The 12,348-nt window shown below is 42.6% G+C and overlaps 1 protein-coding gene across 1 annotated transcript in view; it reads left to right on the top strand.

Annotated features, from left to right (window-relative positions):
* Nucleotides 1–737: 737 nt before the first annotated feature.
* LOC109912220 (EVI5-like protein) overlaps nucleotides 738–12,348 on the top strand; it is a 255,491-nt gene continuing 243,880 nt past the window's right edge. Inside the window, exon 1 of the mRNA XM_048617851.1 lies at nucleotides 738–850. The gene's annotated coding sequence lies outside the window, so the exon portion shown is untranslated. The remainder of the gene's footprint in view (nucleotides 851–12,348) is intronic.

Here is a 12,348-nt window from a genome sequence, read left to right on the forward strand (position 1 = left end):
TGGCCCTCTTTTCTGACAGTCCGGAGTCACGTGAGGAAAGGATGGTAGATTTCCATTCCCACAGTACATGAATGAACCAAATAGATTCTTATGACAATAGATAGTTTTACACTCTCGCCTTTCGGCTAGTTTTTCTTTTATTCCACATTTTGATGGAATTTAGCTTTCACCATTTGTCATTGTGGTATATGAAATCTTGTCACGATCCCCGTTCCTTTCTCTCTATCCTCCTTCTTTCCTCGCACCCCATTTTTACTCGGTCTCTCAATGCCTTCCACCCCGCCCTCTCCCACTAACCCCTCTCTTTCACACCTGCATTTCTCCACCATGTCTCTCCCTCTAACTCTCCTTCTCCCCTTCTCCTTATAGCTATGTCTCTCCCTGTCTCTCTTGACCCACCTCCCCATCTCTCCTCCCTGTCTCTCTCCTCTATCTCTCTCCTCTATCTCTATCTCTCTCTCTCTCTCTCTCTCTCTCCCATCTCCCTCCCTTTACGCTCCTCTCTCCAACATCAGCACCACAACAGCAGCCTCTCAGTTGCCCGCACTGGAATGGCTGGAGATGTATGTCAATCATGACGTTTCCTGATTACTATTGGCGAAAACGCCGCATGGGTGGTGTCCCGCTCCCATTGGCTGTCCTTTGTCCATTGTGGATTGGACGTTATCTATGTCCATCAGATGGAGACCCGGTTATGAATGGTTAGATGCGGGAAACGAGGCGGGGGGAGGAGCTCTGATTGGTGTTTGGGCTGGACCCGTTGACGTCAAGGCCGTGGAGCCCCGCCCCTGCTGTCAGGGCCCGAGCAGCAGCAGTAGTGGCGGAGGGAACGGGATTGAGATCCTGGCAGGTAGGAGTGGGGGTCGGTATCAGGATCGGTCGGTGACTAATACCGGGTGTGTAGGAGTCCGACCGATAGAGGCTGGGGACTGGGCAAATAGGAACGGGGAACCGGGGATTGACAGCTGGGACCAGGATAGAGAGAGAGAGAGAGAGATAGATACACCATCACCGTCAGACGGTCGGCCAGGAGCCGGGCATGGAGAGGACATCACGTGGGGTCGAGGACCAGTCTCGCTCGGGCAGGGACGGCCCGTTGCCACGGCGACAGTGTAGGGAGGGGCATGGTTTAAATCCCTGCATGAGGGGAGGGAGAGGAGACAGCCTTGTCTTTCCCCCTCCGGCGACTCTAATGGCGGCAGGAGGATGGAGAAAGAGGGAGGTGTCCCTGAGGTAGGCCAGGGAGTCTGAAAGGTGTTAGGGAGGGGTGGGAGGTTGTGACTGGAGGGGGAGCGGGAAGGGTGAGTGGGGTGGAGGGAGGGCGGTCAGGAGGTGGGAGAGCGTGATTGGGGTAGGGGGAAGACACTGGACTGATAATTTGATGGCTAACAGTGGAGCTGGTTAGAGCAGTGTGTTGATTGGAGAGAGTGCAATGGGGGATGGATGATTGGGAGGAGACAGGGATAAATACGGAGGGGAAAGCCAGACTGGCTATGACTTTCCTTGTTTGTCTTGGAGCAAGGTTAATAACAATTAAGCCTTTAACATTTTTTTAATGTAATTGATACCAGATGGCATGCGATAATGGTATGAATGACCAAGCCTTAGTCAAAAAATGGTTTAAGGAGTGTCATAACTGACAAAAGGGATCTTGAGAGGGAAGATGGGGTAAGAGGGCCCAGGCATCTGAAGCTGTGGGCACTAATGGTTGAGCCATTGAAATTGAGATGCTGAAGATGGGGGGTAAAAAAAGAGTACAGTACAGATATTTGTGTGGCTGTGGGACTAGAGGACACTGCAGAGATATGAGGGGCAAGACCATGGAGAAATTTGTAAGCAGGATGAGAATTTTTAAAATTGAGAGATCGCTTGACTGGGAGTCTGGTATAGGTTGGTGAGCACAAGATGTATAGGGGGACAGAATGATATAAAAGTGCAGTTGGGAGCTTATTTTGGGGTCAATAAATGCCACCAATGCTTAGACTCGAACAGTTCCTTGATAATTAAAGGAAACTACTTCTCACCCCAGTGCTGAATATTGGATAAAGTCAGAAGTCACATGAAACCAGTTATAGTCCAACAGGTTTATATGAAATCACAAGCTTTCGAAGTGCTGCTTCTTCAGCAGGCAAAGTGAGCAGCAAAGGATGATGAAGCAGCAGTGCTCTGAAAGCTTGTGATTTCAAATAAACTTGTTGGACTATAACCTTGTGACCTGTGTCTTCTGACCTAGTCCACTCAGTCCAACACTAGCATCCAGCGATAACTTAAAGGCTGCACTTCAATGTCAAATTGTTCTTAAAGGTGCTCAGCCTTCAGTGTTCTTTCTGGGAGTTTATTCCAGACATTTTATTTTGTGTAATTCAGAATTTCCTGACATCAATTTTAAATCTGTCATTTCCTAGCTTGAACATGTGATTGTAGTCTTTGCTCTCAATTGAGTTGAAAGTGACTTTTCCATATTTACCTATTTCAATCTCTTGTTGAGCTCTATAAGTCACCTCTGATACCTCTCCTCCAGGCTAATAGGCTTGAGCTTTCCTAATCTGGTCTCAGCAAAAGATCAACCTTGTGGTTCCTTTTGCACAGCCTGCGGTATTTCAGCATCACTAGAGGCTATCAGCGAGAGTTTTGAGAGATCTGTACAAAACAGAAATTACATGTATGGTACTTGTTGTAGTTGTTACAGTTGGGTCATCTACTATCTGCCAAGGATACACACTGTTCTAAGATTATCTATATGTAAAGTTTGAGGAGTTTAATTATCTGAGTGAATGAGTTGAGTTTGGATTAGACAGATATTTTTAGTGTAGTGAATTATATTAAATGGGGATGTGGAACATGGAGCAGGAGTAGGCCATTCAGCCCTTTGAGCCTGCTTCAGCCATTTAATAAAATTTATGACTTATCTGATTGTAGACTCAAATCCTTGCAATGCTGGTGAAGTAACAATGGCGAAACAGGAAATAGCAGAGGTGTTGAATAAATTTAAAGTGTCTGAATAATCCACAGTTCTTTGTTTTTACTCTTGAGTTGAATAAATGCTTTGACCCGTCTCCATAGAGGAAGACACTAGTAGCATTTCAAAAATTCAATCAAGGGGCAAAAGGAGGTGAGGAAATAAATACAATCTCTACCACTAGAGAAAATGTACTAGGGAAACTATATTGAGGCTAAAGATCATTAAGCCCTTTGGACCTAATGGGATGGATCCTAGCGTGTTAAACAAAGTAGCTATGGAGATAGTGATACACAAGTAGTAATTTTCCAAGAATCCTTAGATTTTGGAAAAATCATAGAGCAGGGAAGTGGACTCTTTGGTTCAACTCATCTGCACCAACCAGACATCCCAATCTGACCTAGTTCCATTTGCCAGCATTGTCCCATGTTCCTCTAAACCTTTCCTATACCCATCCAGATGCCCCTTAAATGTTGTAATTATACCCACTCCTCCACTTCATCCAGCAGCTCATTCCATACATGTGCCATCCTCTGCATGAAAATGTTACCCGTCAGGGTCTTTTTAAATCTTTCCCCTTTCACCTGAAACCTATGTTCTCCTTTTGGGATGCCCCCACCCTAGGAAAAAGACCTTGGCTGTTCACCCATCCATGCTTATCGTGATGTTATAAACCTCTCCTATAAGGTCAACCCTCAGTCGCCAAGGCTCCAGGGAAAATAGCCCCAGCCTATTCGATGTCTCCCTAAACTTAAACCCTCCAATCCTGGCATCATCCTCATAAACTTGAGATGGTACAGAAAAAGATTAAACAGCATCTGCCCTATAGAAGGGTGACCAAAACTGCACACAGTATTCTAAGTATGCTCACCAATGTCCTGTACAGCCACAATTTGATGTGTCAACTCCTATAAATAGGTAAATATTCAAGCATCCCAAACTCCTTCACCACTGTCTACCTAAGACTCCACTTTCAAGGAACAATGCACCCGCACCCCAAATTCTTTGTTCCACAACACTCCCCAAGGTGCTACCATTAACTGTGTAAGTCTTGCCCTGATTTGCCTTTCAAAGATGCAGCACTTTTCATTTGTCCAAATTAAACTCCATTTGCCACTCCTCGGCCTGTTGGCCCCTCTGATCAAGGTCCTGTTGTACTCTGAGATAACCTTCTGTCCACCACACCACCTATTTTGGTGTAATCTGTGAACTTGCTAACCATGCCTCCTATATTCACATCCGAATCATTGATACAAATGATGAAAATCAACAGACCCAGCACCGATCCTGTGGCATACCACTAGTCACGGGCCTCCAAAAAACAATCTTCTACCACCGCCTTCTATCTCCTACCTTCAGGCCAATTTTGTATGCAATAAGCTAGCTCCCCTGGATCCCATGTGATTTAACCTTACTAACCAGTCTACCATGCAGAACCTTGTCGAACGCTTTGCTGAAGTCCTTACAGTCAACATCTAACTGCCTTTGAAATCTTTGTCCTGCGGGATTGAAAAACTGTTGATGCAGCACCTTTATTTTGAGGGTATGGGAGACAAATACTGATAACTGTCGGCCAGTTAGCTTTACATCTGATATTAGGAAATATTAATCTGTTATAAGGAATGTAGTAGAGCATTTAGAAACACATGATATGATCAAACAGAGTTGCATAGCTTCCCTAAGGGTCACATTGTAACTTTGGCCTTTCTCTTCCCTATTTTGTTTATTTATTGGTTTATTTATGTAGCTTTTGCTGCTTGTTTGGATATTACTTGCAAGTTTACCCTCAAAATTAAAACGAATATCAATTTTCTCACTTTCTTTTAAGAGACTAGAATGTAGTTCTTCAGTACCTGGGCATTTAGCCGCCGTTCACACCATCAGTTTACTCAGTTCTTCACTGGTGATTATAGCTTTAAGAATTCTTCCTCCTTTCCATTTCCTGATCTGTTGCTGCTTGTGTACCTTGCATGGTAAATACTGTTGGAAAATACATGGACACTGTATCTGACATCTCATTTTCCATTTTCAATTCTCCAAACTTGCCTTTTATAGGACCAGAGATAGTAGGAACTGCAGATGCTGGAGAATAACGAGGTGTAGAGCTGGATGAACGCAGCAGGCCGAGCAGGAAAGTTGACATTTCGGGCCCAGACCCTTCTTCAGAAATAGGGGAGGGGAAGGGGGTTCTGAAATAAATAGGGAGAGAGAGGGAGGTGGATAGAAGATGGATGGAGAAGATAGGTGGAGAGGAGACAGACACGTCAAAGAGGCGGGGATGGAGCCAGTAAAGGTGAGTGTCGGTGGGGAGTTAGGGAGGGGATAGGTCAGTCCAGGGAGGACAGACAGGTCAAGGGGGCGGGATGAGGCTAGTAGGTAGGAGATGGAGGTGGGGCTTGAGGTGGGAGGAAGGACAAGTTAGGGAGGCGGGAACAAGCTGGGCTGGTTTTGGGATGAGGTCGGGGGAGGGGAGATTTTGAAGCTTGTGAAGTCCACATTGATACCATTGGGCTGCAGGGTTCCCAAGTGGAATATGGCATTGTTGTGGCACTGCAGGAGGCCCAGGATGGACATGTCATCTGAAGAATGGGAGGGGGAGTTGAAATGGTTCGCGACTGGGAGGTGCAGTTGTTTAGTGCGAACTGAGCGTAGGTGTTCCGCAAAGCGGTCCCCAAGCCTCCACTTGGTTTCCCCGATGTAGAGGAGGCCACAACGGGAACAGCTGCTTGATGTGGAAGGTCTTCTTGGGGCCTGGACTTTCCTGCTCCTCTGATGCTGCTTGGCCTGCTGTGTTCGTCCAGCTCTACATCTTGTTATCTTAGATTCTCCAGCATCTGCAGTTCCTAGTATCTCAGTAGATTTCTATTCTCTTAACAATGCTCATTTAACCCAGTTACAGAGGAACCAGTTTCAGCTGACCCATTAATTAAGCCCATCTGCAACGAAGTGAAGACATTGCCTCCCTTGAACAGGGTTTTGCAACTTCGGAGCTTAAACTGTGGGTTTCAGTTGAATACTAATAACAAAAAAATTGAAATCGTCAAACGATTTAGGCTTCTTATCCACCAAGTGCCATCCTTCAGTTGTTGGTATTTTTAGGTTAATGAACTGAGTCTGGATTAGGCAAGGACAGAATTTTGGTCCTACCCTGTAGTTGGAGTAGTTTGAAGTGACAAATTTAGCCTGTTGGTTTCACTTGGGTGATTTTGCTGTTCCTTCTTGGAAGGTTTAAACTTTGCCCTTAGTCAACATGTTGCCTTTTAAAAATGACTTCTCTTGACCTGAACTTTACAGTCTGTATTTGTCACTGCTTCAGAATGGTTTGCATCCACTCCTGACACAAGCTGATATTGCAGACAGAGGAGGAAAGCATTTCTAGCTCTAATGTTGTAACTACCTAATATCAAAACTGTGAGACTTAAATCATGATTTCTGCTGGTGTTTGAGTGCACAGCATTATCTTTTTAAGATGTTAAGATCTATGTCGTCATGATGCTTTCGGAGAAGTGCGGGGAGTTCCCCTCCCCACCTCCCCAACCCCATGCCATTCTTCCCAACTTAGCATCAAAATAGTTACATTCTCAGTTCTGATTTGCTGTTTATAAAAGACCTTGCCATGTGAAGTTATCTTCCCATAATGTTTCATAACAGTGAGTGCGCTTTGAAAAAGACCTTCATTGATTTATGACAACGTGAGGTGCAAGTTCTTGATTTTTATCATACAAAAATCTGTTGCCCAGCATTTATTGAGTAGTTTAAATCTGCCTCTTGCCAATTAGGTATGGAGGTGTTTTTTGAGATGAAGTGCCGTAGCACATTCTGTAGTGGGGAGACTGTCATGAAACTGCCTCAGGGCCATGTTATGCTGTTAGTATTAGACATGAGTTTCTTTCCTAAAATATTAAATTTTCTTCTGGTGGAAGTCAAAGGAGGCTCAACAGGTAAAAACCATGAGAGATTTCTACCTCCCAAGGCTGGATGTGGCTGTGAGTTAAGAACATGAATTATGCTTCAGTGTACGAGCCAACATGAGCACATTATTGAAAATCTATTGCTTTTGAAGCATACTAATCTCTACCATATTGTGTAGCTTTTTTCATTGCTTACACTGTATTCCTCTGGTGTCTGTAACTAATTGACGGAGAGATAATGGTACGAGCGGGAGAAAGCTTAGAAAAGAGAGGAAAGGTGTGTGGTCAGCTACTAGTTGTACAAAACTGTGTGGTAAAAAGATTAACCTTGACATGCACCCTCTAGAGTATGAAACCAACTGCTTTCTGGTAGAAATGTCAGTCAATTTTGCTAGAAAGAATGCACCTAATTAAGATGTTCCCATCGTTGATGGAGGAAAAAATCATTGCACTAAAGATGTGGAGAAATCCTTTGGTATTGATGTACGATGTTGACCCAATGGTGTCTGTAATCCTGTTAGTATCCTTTGTCGGGTAGCATGGTTTTTATGCTGATTTGAAGGCATCTTTAACGGTGCAGCCCTAACAGTGTCAACTGTCTTGGACTACCAATCTTGATTTTGGTCCTCATGATCTGGAGTGGTACTTCAATTCAGAATTTGTAACAGAGTTGAAGGGTTACTAAGTGAAACCAGTGCATGAACAGTCTTGACAGTGCTGACCCCTGGGGAGCCTCACTATAAATTTCCTGTAGTCTGGAAAAAAACGCACTGTATTGTATCCTGACACTCAGCCAATATCTGTACTGCTGCAGTCCCTAAAATTCCATTGACTTCAACTTTGTTGGAAAGTCTTTTGGTGATTTATCAAATGCCACATAATAGTCAATATGCACCACATCAACAGCATTGCCCTCATCAAGCATATGTTATCTCATTGAAAAATTCAAGCTGGTTCATGAAATATAGTTTACCGTTAAGATGGCTTTTCATATTGCATCTGCATTTGCTGAAATGACAGCTAATTTTAGAGGTCTGCAGAAAAAAGCCCTTCAGCCCCTCAGTTCTGTGCTGGTCAAAACAACCATCTAATTATTCTAATCCCATTTTCCAGCACCTGGCCTGTAGGCTCATGTACCTTGGCATCACAAATGACCATATAAATACTACTTAAATGCTATGAAGATTTTTGCCTGTACTATCCTTACAGGCAATGAATTCAGGATTCCCACCACCCTCTGGGTAGACTGTCTCAATCAAGTCTCCCCCTCTCAGTCTGAGGAAGATGACCCCAGTCTATTCAGTTTCTCTTCATAACTAAAACTCCAATTAGGCAATACCCTGATAAATCTCCTTTGCACCCCCCCAGTGCTATCATATCACACTTTGTGTGTACGTAGTACATTCATTGATATTAAATTTTCCCTGTGGTATAGAAACGGGATGGAATAAGCAAGGAGTTGCCCTAGTTGAAAATATGTACTGCTATCATTATAAACAAGTTGCTTTTTACAAAGTCTCAACCCCATCTTGTGCTTTCAAACCCTGGCACTGGAGACTAGCTGCAAGTTCCAGCTATTGTTCACTTAGCTTCTGGTAGCAGGGAAATCAGACAAAAATGTTTAATTTGAGCCACTAATTTAGTTCTCTCATCAGACGTGTGTGTGTGTGTGTGTGTGTGTGTATGTGTGGGGGGGGGGGGGGTGCATGAAAGCAAATAAATAAAACGCATCCTGCCCCACAATTGATCAGTGTCTGTATTGTGGACTATTCCCTTACTACTCATGGCCTCACTAATGCCCTCTATAGAATTGATAGGTCCAAAGGCATTTTCATTGAGGTATTCAGCAGTACCACTCACTAAAACACCCCTCTGTAGGTCAGCATAATTAGTCAAAGGATTTTACTCTGTTATGGAGGGGGAATAGCTGAACCCCTCTGATAGTTGAACTAAAACACAAGCCTGAATCTGTTATGATGTGATTAGGGGTTCCCTTTTAATAATTACCTCAAACACCCAGAGAAGCTCGCCTTTCCCCTTGTAATCTATTGAGTGGTTAAAAGAAAGAAAATCCCTGATATCCCCTTTACAAGTAACAAGAAATAATTTCACTATTTAACCCAACAATGAACAAATTAACAGAATTACCATCAAACCGAACAATTTCCCCTAAGACGACTAACTGCTTCCTAAACTGGTCTAAATTCTACTGGAAAACTGTTCAAATAAGCACAAGTTCCACTTAAGAGAACAACGAATTATAACTTCATCTCTACAAGTTCACACAGACTGTCTTCTGGAATATTCTGTCATCTCTGCTGTCTTCACAAGTGCCTTTCTTCGACTAATTCTGCAGTCAGGGATGTTTTGTATGTAATTTTTTCAATGAGGACTTTGAGCTACAATATCTTAAGAGAAAGCCCATCCATTTAATCAAAGTGCTGAATGGTGCTAACTCTGGCAGGTGGCAGATTGATCATCTGGATTTTCCAAATGTGCTCATCTTGTATACCTGCAATGACATAATCAAATTCTTATAATGTGATTAGCTTCAGATTGTCAACACCATCAGTTTTTAAATTCTATCAGCTTTCTGTATTTAGGTGCTTGGTTTAAATTAATTGGCCAAATTCATACTTGTTGTCTTGGTTAAAATGCTGCATGGTTGTTCTATACAAAATATTTCCGTTCAGGCACTCTGTGTACCTGCATTTATAAACTTCCAAGCACAGACAAGGCACAAGCTCTTAAAGGGACCATGGCACTTTTTTCCTCACAATCCTTTTTACCAACAAATTCTAAGTTCCTGCCTTCCAATTCATGAATCTCTACCCAACTTCGTGACAACTCTGAATTTTTGGTTCATGTCTCTCCTAATCTTTGACAGTGCCCAACATCCACCTCCACCATCCCCCCCCCATTCGAGGGTGTGACTGATTTCTACTGGTTGATGTGAATCTATTACTCTCTCTCTCATTCGTTTTTCAGTCTTTTTAAGGACTGTTGGGAGCTGTGGTATGTTCTAATCCTCTCAAGTGCGGTTTGATTGAATGATAAGCTCATAGTTTTTCAAGCTTTCTACCCTGTCTGGAATAGAAAATGACATTGTACAAAATCTTTACTCAAACTCATTACATTTAATAGGTTGATTAATTCCTCATAGCTCTTCTCTGCAGTTGAATTTCTGATTTTGCGTTTAATGTGAATTTACACTGAGCAGATATCAATATGGAGTTCGAATGGTAGTGAACAAGTAACTTACTGTAGGAGATAACCAGAAGGGTCTAGGCCCGAAACGTCAGCTTTCCTGCTCCTCTGACGCTGCTTGGCCTGCTGTGTTCATCCAGCTCTACACCTTGTTATCTCAGACTCTCCAGCGACGGCAGTTCCCACTATTACTGTAGGAGATATGCCTTCCCCTTACCCTGTTTTCCACCTTGTTCTTGATAGTAGTAGTGACTTTTTTGGATATGTAGTTGGTCGGAACCAGACAGGAAAGGTTAATGCTGGTTCGCATCACTAAAATAGATGGGTAGAGAGTTGGTTAGGGACACAGAATGAATGAATTGAGACAAATCCTGTGTTTGGAAGACTGGTGTATGTGTTTGGAGAGCTTCCAGTGCATATGTATCATTAGATTTATTTATCTCTCTTCTTGTGACACTTTGCACAGTCAGCCCAAAGATGTTTTGGGAAGTCTGGAGCTGTGTTCTGTATAACATGCCTGTGTCAGAGTTTTAACTGTTGTCGTGGTGCTTACTCAACACTTATAAGCTAAGTATTTTTGATTAGATTCTCCAAAACATCAGAATTTTAAACAACTCATGAACTTAACAAATCACTTTCTAATGGTGGGAAATTATTCTGTATTTGTGAGCCATTGATTTGTCTTTTCCAATATCTGATGTAATGTTCCTCATCAGTCTCAATCTGCTGCTGTTGAGGTGGTTGACCAAGCAGTGTTTCTCCTTTGACCAGATTGGGTCTGCCCTTAGTTATATACTCACCTATCCAAATATAAAACTGAATGTCTTCAGCATTGATTCTCATCCAATTCCTATATCCTACTTAATATTTTCCAGGGTTTGGATCCCTTCTCCTCTGTATCCTGTCATGGCTCCTTGATGCATAATTTGCAGGTATGGGGTTATCAACCATGACAACATATACAATATGAGTTAAGTGATCTGTTTTCTCTTCACTACCCAGGTAGCTTACTTCTACCTTCCAACCTCTGTCAGACTGTGTTCCTGAAATCATTGTCCCCTTCAGACTCCATTTCTTCAATTCTTTCTGACAGGCCTCCCAGCTTCCACCCTCTCGGAACTTTGTCTCACCAAAATATTGCTGTTGTAACCTGTCTTACTTGCATAGCATTCTGTCCTGTTTGTCTCCATCCTTTACACTGGCCTTCTTAGTGCCTCAGATTGAAAATTCTCAACCTTGCATTTAATTTGTTTCATGATTTTGTCAATCCTGACCTCTGTTCTTCTGAATCTGGCCTCCTTCACAATTCCCCTTTCTTTACCCCCAAATTTTGGAGCTATGCCTTCAGCTTGTTTGTAACCGAGACGCCTACAGCATGGTTCTCAAACTTTGCCCTTCGCATTGCAACTATTAAAGATACTTACGTTTACCTTTGATATCAAGCAGTTCAAAATCTACCACCTTTTAAAAGAAAATAATATAATTGTACTGCTGGATGGATTTCATAGCTCAAGCTGATGTCATCTGAACTGAAACAACTGTGGATGCTGTAAATCAGGAACAAGAACAGAAGTTGCTGGACATGTCGTGTGGATGTTTGACTATTGGAGACAATATGTTAGGATGTTTAATATGTATTGATAATCTGTTGTCCGAGGAGGTCTGCGCTTGTGTGACAAGACTTTATTGGATATTCTTTCATTAAACTAATGGCTGTGACATTCAAAAGTGTAAAGTGCTAGAGAAACTCAGCAGGTCTGACAGCACTGTGGAGAAAGAAACAGTTAATGTTTCAATTTCAAAGAAACTTTTCAGAAATATTAACTTTTTTGCGGTCAGACCTGCTAAGTTTCTCCAGCACCTGCAGTATTTTGCTTTTATTTGTAACAGTTAAGTGTCTGTTACCTTTCAGTTTTGAGCAAGATCATACTGGTTCAATAACATAGCCTGTGAAGAGGCAATTTCTTCAAGATATGTATAGACACTAAATAATTAAACTTAATACTGAATGTTATAACTTCAGTTTTATTGAGATCAAAATGTTGTGTGGCATGACTGCTCACAACTGAAAAATGTAGATTGCATCTAGGGATTCACTTGATCCTGCTGATTGTACCTGACAGAGATAGTAGGAACTGCAGATGCTGGAGAATCTGAAATGGAATTTCTGAAGAAGGGTCTAGGCCCGAAAAGTCAGCCTTCCTGCTCCTCTGATGCTGCTCGGCCTGCTGTGTTCATCCAGCTCTACACCTTGTTATCTCAGATTGTACC

Source organism: Rhincodon typus, chromosome 38 (assembly GCF_021869965.1).
Source record: "Rhincodon typus isolate 14 chromosome 38, sRhiTyp1.1, whole genome shotgun sequence".
NCBI lineage: Eukaryota > Metazoa > Chordata > Chondrichthyes > Orectolobiformes > Rhincodontidae > Rhincodon > Rhincodon typus.